The sequence below is a fragment of the Choloepus didactylus genome, chromosome 5, assembly GCF_015220235.1.
Source record: "Choloepus didactylus isolate mChoDid1 chromosome 5, mChoDid1.pri, whole genome shotgun sequence".
Classification (NCBI taxonomy): Eukaryota; Metazoa; Chordata; class Mammalia; order Pilosa; family Megalonychidae; genus Choloepus; species Choloepus didactylus.
In genome coordinates this window covers 78098994-78109657 of record NC_051311.1, presented here as the reverse complement: position 1 = coordinate 78109657, position 10664 = coordinate 78098994, and the positions used below count along the sequence as shown (strand labels likewise).

At 35.3% G+C, this 10664-nt stretch overlaps 1 pseudogene; it reads right to left on the bottom strand.

Moving 5' to 3' along the window:
• Window positions 1-8109: 8109 nt before the first annotated feature.
• Window positions 8110-8381, bottom strand: LOC119533803 (annotated as a pseudogene).
• Between the last annotated feature and the right edge of the window lie 2283 nt (window positions 8382-10664).

The window sequence follows — 10664 nt, the reverse complement described above, 5'->3', positions numbered from 1 at the left end:
GTTTATGGGTCACTTTCAAGCTCTCACAATGCAAACAAAGTGCTTAAATCTGAAGGTATAGATTCATCCATTACGCTTTCTACTGACTGTAAGTTGTTTTTTACCCCCAAACCTAAAACAACCATAAACATGGGCTCAGTCCCATTTTTGTGGAACCATCATCAGGAAGAGGAGAAATAAGAATAAAATAGAAGGAATAGAATTCAAGTTGAGGACTAGTGGAGAAAAGAAATGGGCAGCAAAAAAGTAACAAAGCCCCCAAAATAGGACAGCCTGCGCTTTCCTTTCCCTCAGAAGGTCATGGGGCATTTTCAAGCTCTTGCTACAGTCCTGGTGGTTTCTGAGGCAGGCCGCTCTACATGGATACTTGAAGATGCCAGAAAGTGGGTCTCCTATGACGGAGATTATTCAAAACTATGCAAAAATGAGTGTTTAGTCGTATTTTTAAGGTTGAAGCATTCTAGTTTTTGCCTCAAGTCATTGCCTGGCTTTCAATTTCCTTGAAAACCAGGCAGTGAAAATACCTGCTCATATGTATTGCTTAAATATACAAACCCAACTCATCCTGCTAACGAAAGTCATTTCTGTGAAAATGAATGAGTATGAAAATTTTTTTCACTGGTTTTAATTTGTGATTCTTCTTAGATACATTATTAGGAGAAGGCATTTCGTTGATTCATTCTTAAAAATTAAAGGAAAAGAATATAGAATTAAGTTCAACCAGTCCAGAATTCCTGAAAGATTTAAAAAATCAAGTTCATATGTTTATATTACAAATGTTATGAGGGAACAAATTCTGCTGCTTAGAAAAATAAAACATAACTGGTTTGCAATTTGTCTTCCAGCTGACCCAAAAAGAGAAATATGTTTCATTATCTTGATGAAGTAAAATGCTACTTATAATATTACAAAATAAGTTTTTCTTCTTTTTTGCCCCAACATTTGCTAAGGATGTTTAAAGTAATCTCAAGCTACTTCAGCAGCTGTTTATTGATGCTTTTTATGCCTTTTGTTAGCTATAATCTTTACTCCTTTTAGTACCTGGAGGCCTAATCTTCAAGTCTGTCAGTCCACTTTGCATTACAAATCATTTATAGTTTTATAACTGTCATTTCCAAGGACATCTGGAAAAGATGGATTTATGAAAGGTTACCATGCATTCTAAGAAGGCTGAGAATTAGCATGACTTTGTAAAGGTTCTTATAAATTGAGCGGCAGCCATCACTGGCAATAAGGTGTTTTTTTCTGCTCTTGTCAAGTATCTTTATTTAAATATTAAGGGAGGGATATGACCTTTGGCCCTGGAGATCACCGTGACATGACAATGGCCCAATCTATTAGCTGTCAATGGAGTTCTATGGGCTTCCTCTCCCAAGGCCTCTATTTGTGGACAGTGTTATAATAACCCTTCCATTAGGCATCCCCAAGGCAAATAACCTCAGCTTTAACAGAGTCAGTTTAAAATTCCTTAGAGTAACATTAAGAGACTATCTGGTTTGTGTCACTTCAAGATCAACTACTCCCTGCATTGGTTCAATTCTGTACATTTTAAGTAGCCACAGTTTTGAAGAAGTATTTCATATATGCCTGTAGGTAAATATTAGACATATAGAATGTATAAATAACCCCATCTACCTCTTTGATTTCTTAGCCAGCCTCTTTAGAGATTAATTGGTATCAAATGGGCTTGAGCATTCTTTTTTTTAACATGACCCTTTTTCAGCCTTTGTAAATAGAAGCTTCACAGTTGGCACAGTGATGCCATATGAACAGGATTTGGGGACATCAAATCACATCACAGTAAACACTAACTATTACAAATGGAAGCAACAAGATAATATTCATTAGGAAGCAGGCATACTTTTCTATGTGTGTGCTAGGGTAAATAATCATTAGAAAATCAAAAGTGTTTTGTTTTCTCAGCCTTTTCACCCTGATTTTGTCTGCCTCTTACTCTATTTTTCTCCCAGGTAAGTAAATCTGGTTAGGCTCAATGAAATGCTTGCATTTGAATCACAAATAATTACAGCTCTTACCTCTAACTACATAGGATCATTATAAGGCTCAGACTTTGGGGGGAAATTTCAGGTCAAAAGACATCTTTATTCTGTAAAAAATCAAGGTCAAACTCCCTTAAAATGCTTTGAAAAGTCACAGTTGTTATCCTGATTCTTAAAATAAATCACTTGAGATGATAGGAACACTTCAAATTTTGGGCCAGTACCGAATTTTGTGTCTCCCATCCAACTTTTCTGTTTGGGTGTGTGTGACTTCTCTCTTAAGAACATACAATTAAAAATAAGCAAATTTATTGGTGACTAAAGATGGCTTCTCAAGTGCACTTTTCATGGTTTCATTTTCCTAATTAACTACCAATGGGAAATTAGTTTACTTTGAAAATTTTATTTTTAAAACTAATGGAAAAGTCAACAAATGTGCATACAGTTGCCTACAGCATACATCTGGCACTGAGAAAAGCACACACATCTTTAAATATTGCTTCCATTTTTACAGTAAAAATCCAGTCAATTAAAAAAATAGACTAATTTTTATGGAAAATAAAATGATTAATACCTGCCTTTACTTATTTATGCACAAAGACTTTAAAGAATAAATAAATATTTACTAAGTTTTGTCCAGCATCAGTTTAACTGCTATAAGAAAAAAAGTGAAATGATATCATGTGCTAAGACCCCAGTGCTCATAAACAACACTTAGCTTTTGATTTACAGTGAAATTGCAATTCTCCATTTCTCGTCCCCTCTGTCTCTGACATTGCATGTGAGACCATAGGGCAATACATGCCCTACAACATAATATAGGATGTAATTTAAAGGGCTCTATTGATGCTATAAATCACAGGTAGTTCTGCTGAAGCAGTTTATGAACAGCAGTAAAACACTAAGACTGGATTATATCATTAGAATTATGTACCACATGCAGGTATTGCTGTTTGTAATTGGAGATAAAGTATTACAGAACACATATATGGAGATGTCATTTTTCCTGGTATTTACAAGCTTCTTTTACTCTTAGGCAAGAAGAAGTGGTGTTGGCTAAATACGAAACCAGAGTTATAGTACATCTGTCATTCTAAAGAGAGGATTTGTGTGCTCTGAGAGTAGACATAATAGGACATATTTCTGACAGGTCATACATAACCTAAGTGCTGGAAGCACAAAAGACCATCTGCATATGGGCTACCAGCAAACTTGACAAGGTATATTAGTAACCAATTAAAAAGGCATGATACCCCAATGACTGTGACAGTATGATGCTCTAAAAAAAAAAGAAGAGTATAAAAGATCAATCAACCTGTTGGTGCTCTCTACAAGAAAATATACAACTCTGATGGACTTATTTTTTCACTGAACAGACTGGTTTTTATCGACACATCACTGTTCTGAAGCTCTGAAATAATCTTGACTTACAAGCTTTTTTCCAGGGAAGATAAACTGATGATGGCCATTCTTCAACTATTGGGTTCATCTTTGATGTTGGAGAGGAATTCTAGTCTTCTGTCTCTTTTAGCTACATCTTTCTGTTATTATGAGTGAATCGTCCTAGTGGTCTGACTTGGTGCCACCACAGTTCTTCTACCTGCTATTTTAAATGTTTTTTTTTTTCCTCAGAGGAAGTGAGATATTACAATAATTTCAGAATGTCCTAGGTGAGTCTTTAGGTTGTTCAGATTAATTCCCCAAATAAGACTGATCCCAATAAAAATTCTGAAATGGTTAAGACTTGAGCAACTCTTACCTTTCTCTTCCAGGCAGTCACTAGCTGAGGCCATCAACCCCCAAGCTTATTCTTAGGATTCAATAAGATACTCACTCCAGAATTATCCATCTGCATTATCACCTAACAAAGCCATGTCTATCATTTTAGGGTTGTTGTTGTCAAATTTCCCTTTCCACAGGAAAAAAGAAATTATTCCAATCTCATCCTTTCAGGACAAGGATAAAAATTAGCTGACTAATAAACTATCTGCATTCACTTGCAAAGGCAGTGATTACAATGTATAGATTGTTTTTGAAGTGATTATCTAGGAAAAACTCTATAGTTGATTAATCCAAAAATGTAACTCAAAAGATTAAACTATGAAAGCAAGTAGGTGCTGTGGTACTGTGACAGCCAGTATTAGCACTTGATTCGGGTTAAATTGGGCATTGAAGCCCACCCACCCTGCAAATATATATGTAAATATAAATATAAAAGTGGGTGATTATGTATGAGTCATCTCTTTGTTAGTTTCCTATAGTTGCCTTATCAAGTTACCACAAACTGGGCGGCTTAAAACAACAGATTTATCCTCTCACAGTTCTGGAGGCTGAAAGTCTAAAACCAAGGCCGTTTCCTCTGATGTCTCTGGGGAAACATCTGCTCCATGCCTCTCTCCTGGTTTCTGGTGATCATGACATTCTTGGCCTGTGGCTGCATAACTCCAATTTCTGCTTTGTCTTCACATGACTGCTTCTCTCTTATGTCTTATATGTCTCTTCTCCTCTTCTTGTAAGGATACTAGTCATATTTGATTAGGAGCCTACTATTCCAGTATGACCTCATCTCATTCCATCTGCAATGGCCCTATTTCCAAATAAGTTCACATTCTGAGGTAATGAGAGTTAGGACTTCAACATATAATTTGAAGGGACACAATTCAACCCATAACCATCCCCAAGCCTTAAATCTACTTAGATGAAAGAATTTTGGGAACCACAGATTTCCAGACACACGCAACACTTAAGAAGACTCAAGGAAAAACTTAAAACAGCATAATGTAGCTAAGAACAAGATTTCTAGAGCCAGGGTATATTGGTTCGAATCCTTACTAGCTGTGTAACTTTGGCCAATTTACTTAAATCCTCCATTCTTAAATATCCTTTTTAGGGTAATTAGAAGATTTGATAAGTTAATTTATGTGAAGTGCTTACAGCAATGATTTGCAAATGAAAAGCATCATATGTATTTGTCATTAAGATAGTATTCATCTTAAAAAATCACAACATATTTAGCCAATGTCCTTGAAATACGTATATACATTTTTATATAATATATGGTGAATAATAGAATTGTTGGTTTTGGTTGCTATCCATCTATCCATCAATTTATTCATTAAAGAGATAATTTTTGACATCCATATGCTAGGCACTGAGCTAGAGGATGTGAAATACACAGAAAAAGCAAAAGCAGATCCTTTTTCTCAATGAACTTAAAGTCTACTACCTCTTAAATCATAAAGTAAGATACACCTAAATAACTATAATCCAGTATGGAAAGTGGCAAGGCCATAACGAAGGTAGAGCTAATGTGGTACAACAGTTTACATGTGATAAAGATGACTTCCAGCCAGAGTTCCATGGAAAGTTTCTTAGAGAAGGAGAAATTTGACATGAATTGCAAAGATGAATCAGCATGCAGAGGTAAGAGGGACAGCCATTCTGGAGGGCCTTAGTGAAGGAACAATAGCAGAAAATGAGACATTCTGGATAGATGGAAGGGGGGAGTATAAGATATTCTTTCTATCCCTGTGGGAATGTTGGGAAATCAGAAGAGTATAAAGAAGAAAATAATAATTTTATAGACAAAAGTAATCCATATTAACACTGCTATGTATTTTTCTAGTTGTTTTTATGTATGCAATTTTATTTAACTAGTTGGAAACATACTGTATACATTATTATATATACATATATAGTTATACATATATTATTATAGGCATATAAAATATATTACCATATGTAAATCATAAACATATATGTTTATATATATCCTTCATTTAAAATAACTTGAAAAATATTTTAAATAGCTGTATTCTTTTTCATAATAAGGAAGATTAATTAGTTATTCAGCCACTATTGGAAATGTATGTTGTTCCAGACATTTTGCTATTATCAGTAAAGTTAGAATAAACATACTTAAACATGCAAATCTTTGTCTGTACCTGAAATTATTTTCTTAAGATATATTAATAGAAACAAAATTACTGTGTCAAGCATATGAACGATTTTAGCATTTCTGATGTAACCTTTGTCTAATTTGCCAGACCTGCTAAGACAAATATTACACATTGGTTGGCTTAATAATAGGAATTTCTCTGCTTATGGTTTGGGAGGCTAGAAGTTCAAAATCAAGGCATCAGCAAGGTCGTGCTTTCTCCCCGAATTCTGTAGTGTTCTGATGCGGCTTACTGTAATCCTTTGATTCCTTGTCTTGCATCCCTGCCTCCTGTCATACGGCAATCTCTCTCTCTCCTCTCTGGCTTCTACTTCTGGCATCTAGCTTCTTCCAGCAATATCGATGAAGGCCACCCTGACTCAGTTTGGACACACCTAAGCAGTGTCTTAGAAGATTCTATTCACAAATGATTCCACACCTTAACTGATAAAACATCTTTAAAGCATTCTATTTACAAATGAGTTCACACCCACAGAGACATGAATTAAAATTAAGTACATGTCTTTTGTTGGAATATATGATTCAATCTACCATAGGTTTCTGTATTGTTTAGGTGTATTCAATTTACACTCTCTAAGTAGTGCTAAGTGCAATCTTAATAACTATTTTCATCTTTCCTACTCTGATATACATATAATTGTATTTCATTTATCTTTATATTTTCAATTTCATCAAGGATAACACATTGTTTAACTTTGCACTTCTTTACACTGATCTCTCTATTCTCAGAAGGTCATTCATGAAATGTTAGAATAATAATCATAGAAATTGAAAGAGAAAGGAAGAGGTCTTATGTAGTTTCTAAATGCAAAATAGGTTTTTTCAAAGAAGTAAAAATATTCAGAAAGTTAATCTTTGTTGAGAGTGAAAGGGATCTTTTCAAAACACTTAGAATATGAAGATTCAAGTCTAAAGGTTTCAGACCAACTACAGATAGAAAACTGTTTTTTGTTGTTATTGTTTTTCATCCTGCTTGGAGTCCACTGAGTTCCATGGGTTATCTTTCATCTGGTTTAGGGAAAGCTTGGCCTTCATTATTTAAAATGTTCTCTTCCATCTGAATTAGAAAAATCTTTGCCTTTATTTCTTCAAATATTGCTTTGGTCTCATGATCCTTTCTCCTCTCTTTTCTGTGACTCCAATTACACAAATATTAGACTGTTTTAGAGCATCCTACATGTGTTTTATGCTATTCAGGGTTGGGATGGTGTTTTCAATTATTTTTACTTATGGATTCAGTTTTAGAATTTTTCTAGTGGCATGTCTTTAGGTTTACCAATCCCGTATTCTGTTGTGCAGAGTAAGTTGCTTGATCCACCCAATGTGTTCCTTTTTTTCCTTTCAAAACTGTATCCAGCTTTATTGAAGATACTTTTCATACACAATCATAGTATTTCAGAAAGGATATGGGCAGATAAAAGGTAACAGTATACAAAAACTTTCAACCGCCCTTCTTCAGTGGACTACCAAAATCAGGAAGCCACTATAAAACCCAGTGAAGTCTTCATTTAGCCCTCTGAAAAGTTCAGACTGAGGGTTGACATTTCACATTTAGCATGTTGTTTAACAATTTTTCATGAGCTGCCCCTGACTTTCAGGAAATGAAATAAAAATGGCAGAATTATCAGTCTGAAGATCCACAATCTAAAAAAGGATTCTCTGCTCTTTTGAGGGATGCCATCTCAGTGGTATCACTGTAAAGTCCCGATTGCCTGACATTCTAGTAACCAATTTTTTGGGTCAGGCCCCAAGAGGTCTCTGGATTGAAGGGAGTCAAGTATATGCTGAAGGCTGATAGGGAGAAGAGGATATGGGGACATAAAAATGAATTTTAGTTTTTCCATACCACAAGGCAGTTTGCCAAGGTGGCTAATGTGTGTCAATGTCAGGGAACCCCTTCTCCTGGGAGTAAAAGGAAGTCTCTCAAAACTAGAAAGGAAAAGTGTTTTCTCCCATATTAATCTAGCTTTGGAGACATTCTATTAGTGACATTTACCTTTCCCCAAAACATCAACGAAGAGCTCTGTGTGCTAAAACACAGCTTAAAAAAAAAAGTAAACAAAATTCTTCATTTTTATAAAACTTGATTAAAAACAGTATTACAAACTGTGCAGTCACTGGAAGTACACAGTTATCAAAAGTGCACACACTTCACTTGGCATCTCCAGCACCTTCAGCTTTCTGTGCCTGGTCTGTTTGGGCATCTCCATTTTCTGCAGGGTATTTTCGTCCTTGCCAGCATCAGCTTTCCCCTTTTTCTCTTTGGGTACCTTCTCTCCCTTCTTTGCAGGGGCCTTTTCAGGCTTCTGTTCTGGCTTTGGAGCTGCAGGTTTAGCAGATAACCTTGCAGATCTTCTTTGTGGTTTGTCCTTTACCTTGGCTTTATCTCCTTTAGCATCCCCTTCAGCCGTTCTCTTGGGCATGGTGGTGACAGTGGTGGGACATAGGTGCTGGACATGGAAATGTAGCACTGTGCAGGCTTTGCTCAGTTGGGGGGTTGTACTCATCTCTTTTTCTTCACACTGCTTACCCAATGTGTTCTTAAGCTTAGATATTATATTTTGCAGCTCTTAAAGTTCATTTGATTCTTTTTATATATTCTACTTCTCTATTGAAATTTCTACCTTTTCATCCATTTTGTGTCTATTTTCCTATATTTCTTTTAAAATAGGAATCACAGTTATTTTAAAGTCCTTTTACTAAAATCAATATCTAGCTTATCTATGGGTCAGTTTCTATTGATGATTTTATCTCTTGATTATCAGGAATTTTTTGTTTTTTCACATGTCTTTTAATATTGAATTATATTCCAGACATTATGAAAATATATTAGAGAAACTCTGGATATATTATTTATCTCTGAGGTATGTAAAATTTTCTTCTGATAAAAGTGAAATTATTGGAAGGTGACTTGTACATGTCAAGACTTTGTTTAGACTCCATTAAAAATGGGTGATTCAGCTTTGCCATTACTCCTAAAGTAGATCCATTACTCTTAAAATGTGACCCTTACTGCTAGAGCATGGAATTTCTCAAAAAATAAAAATAAAAAAGCCTCAGATGTTTACCTAAGACTTTCCACTTTTAACTGGGCCTGAGCTCTAATAATTTCTCTGTATTACAGTCTGGCTTCCGAAATTTCTGGTAGCTCTCCAGCTTCCCAGGAAATATTTTATGCTTCCCAGAGTCTTGCCCTGTGCATGTGCAACTTAGGAGTTAGCTATGGATCTGTTAGGGGTTTTATGAAAATTTGGGAGAAGGAAACTTACTCTGCAGCTTCCTCTTGTCTGGTGCCCTGTCTTCAAGTCCTACCTGTTAGGCAGTTTCAAGTTCTAATCTGTTTCCCCAATCCAATGAGACCACCAATTTCTGCTTAGGCCCTATTTTCCTATTCCTTGGGAAATAAAGCCAAGGTAAATGTGAGGCTTATTTGTGAGCTTTCTTTTTCTCAAGGATCATAGTCCTACCCAGCCTATTTTTTCAGTGCTGCATACAGTTATTTTATTTATTGTATCTGTTTTGTTGTTTACCCCATCATATCCAGAACAAGACATCATACAATGAAATTTGAACAGATAGAATGTTTAAACTGACAGAATACAAAAAAAATTTTTTTAATGTCTTGTAGGTGTTTCTTTGGTAGCTCTAAGTGGCTTGTTGTTTAGCAAATGGCACTTCAGGGGAAGAAAAAGTATTTTTAGAAAATGAAAAAATACATTTCCTTTGTATATCTAGATAATGTAAATATCTTTACATTAAATTTAAATTAAATCATGCATCACGTTTTTTAAAAAAACTTTTGTGGGTATGAGAGACTTTTTTCACATGTTAATTTGTTTTTGGTTTTTTTTGTTTTTGTTTTTGCTTTTTTTTTTTAGTTTAATTAGTTATGGATATAGTTTTAAAAAGCAAATCATGAGCTTCCAGCCAAGATGAAGTAATAGGAACATATTCCCACCTATAGGAAGTAAAACTGGACCTGATATAGATGAAGGAGTTATGGAATTTGATGTGCTGCTACAAAGGGGTGAGACTTTTGGGAACTTCAACAGAGGGTGAATGTATTCTGAATGTCAACATTACATGAATCATTGTGGACTGGGGTAAACTGTAGTCCCCTGCTTATAAAATGACTCCAAATGATGCCCTGCTCTTGGTATTCACAGCCTTGTGTAATTCCCTCCTCTTGTCTCTGGGCTGAATCTAGTGACTTGCTTCCAGTGAATACCATACGGGATTCAAGCTGTTTCCATGATTAAGTTATGAAAGACAGTGTCTCCCATGCTGTTAACACTCTCTCTTGCTGGCAATCTTTTTGCTTTTTCAACTTGCTCACTGTTAAAACAAGCTGTCATATTGTTAGATGCCCTATAGAGAGGCCTATGTGGGAGAGAACTGAGAAAAGCTTCCAGCCAACCACTACAGAGAAAATGAATTTTTCCAGCATCCATATGAGTAAGCAAGAAAGTGGATCTCTCCAGTTGAACCTTGAGATGACTGCAACTTTGTAGAAGGCTAAGATTCAAAAGCCTACTTAAGCTATTTCTAGGGTCCTGACCCACTGAAACTCTGGTATAATAAATGTTGATGCTTAAGCCAATAAATTTTGGAGTAATTTTTTATGCACCAATAGATTACTAATTTAGAAGGAATCTCCCCCAATCTGATAAATGGCATCTATAAAATACCAAGAGAAAACATTATCT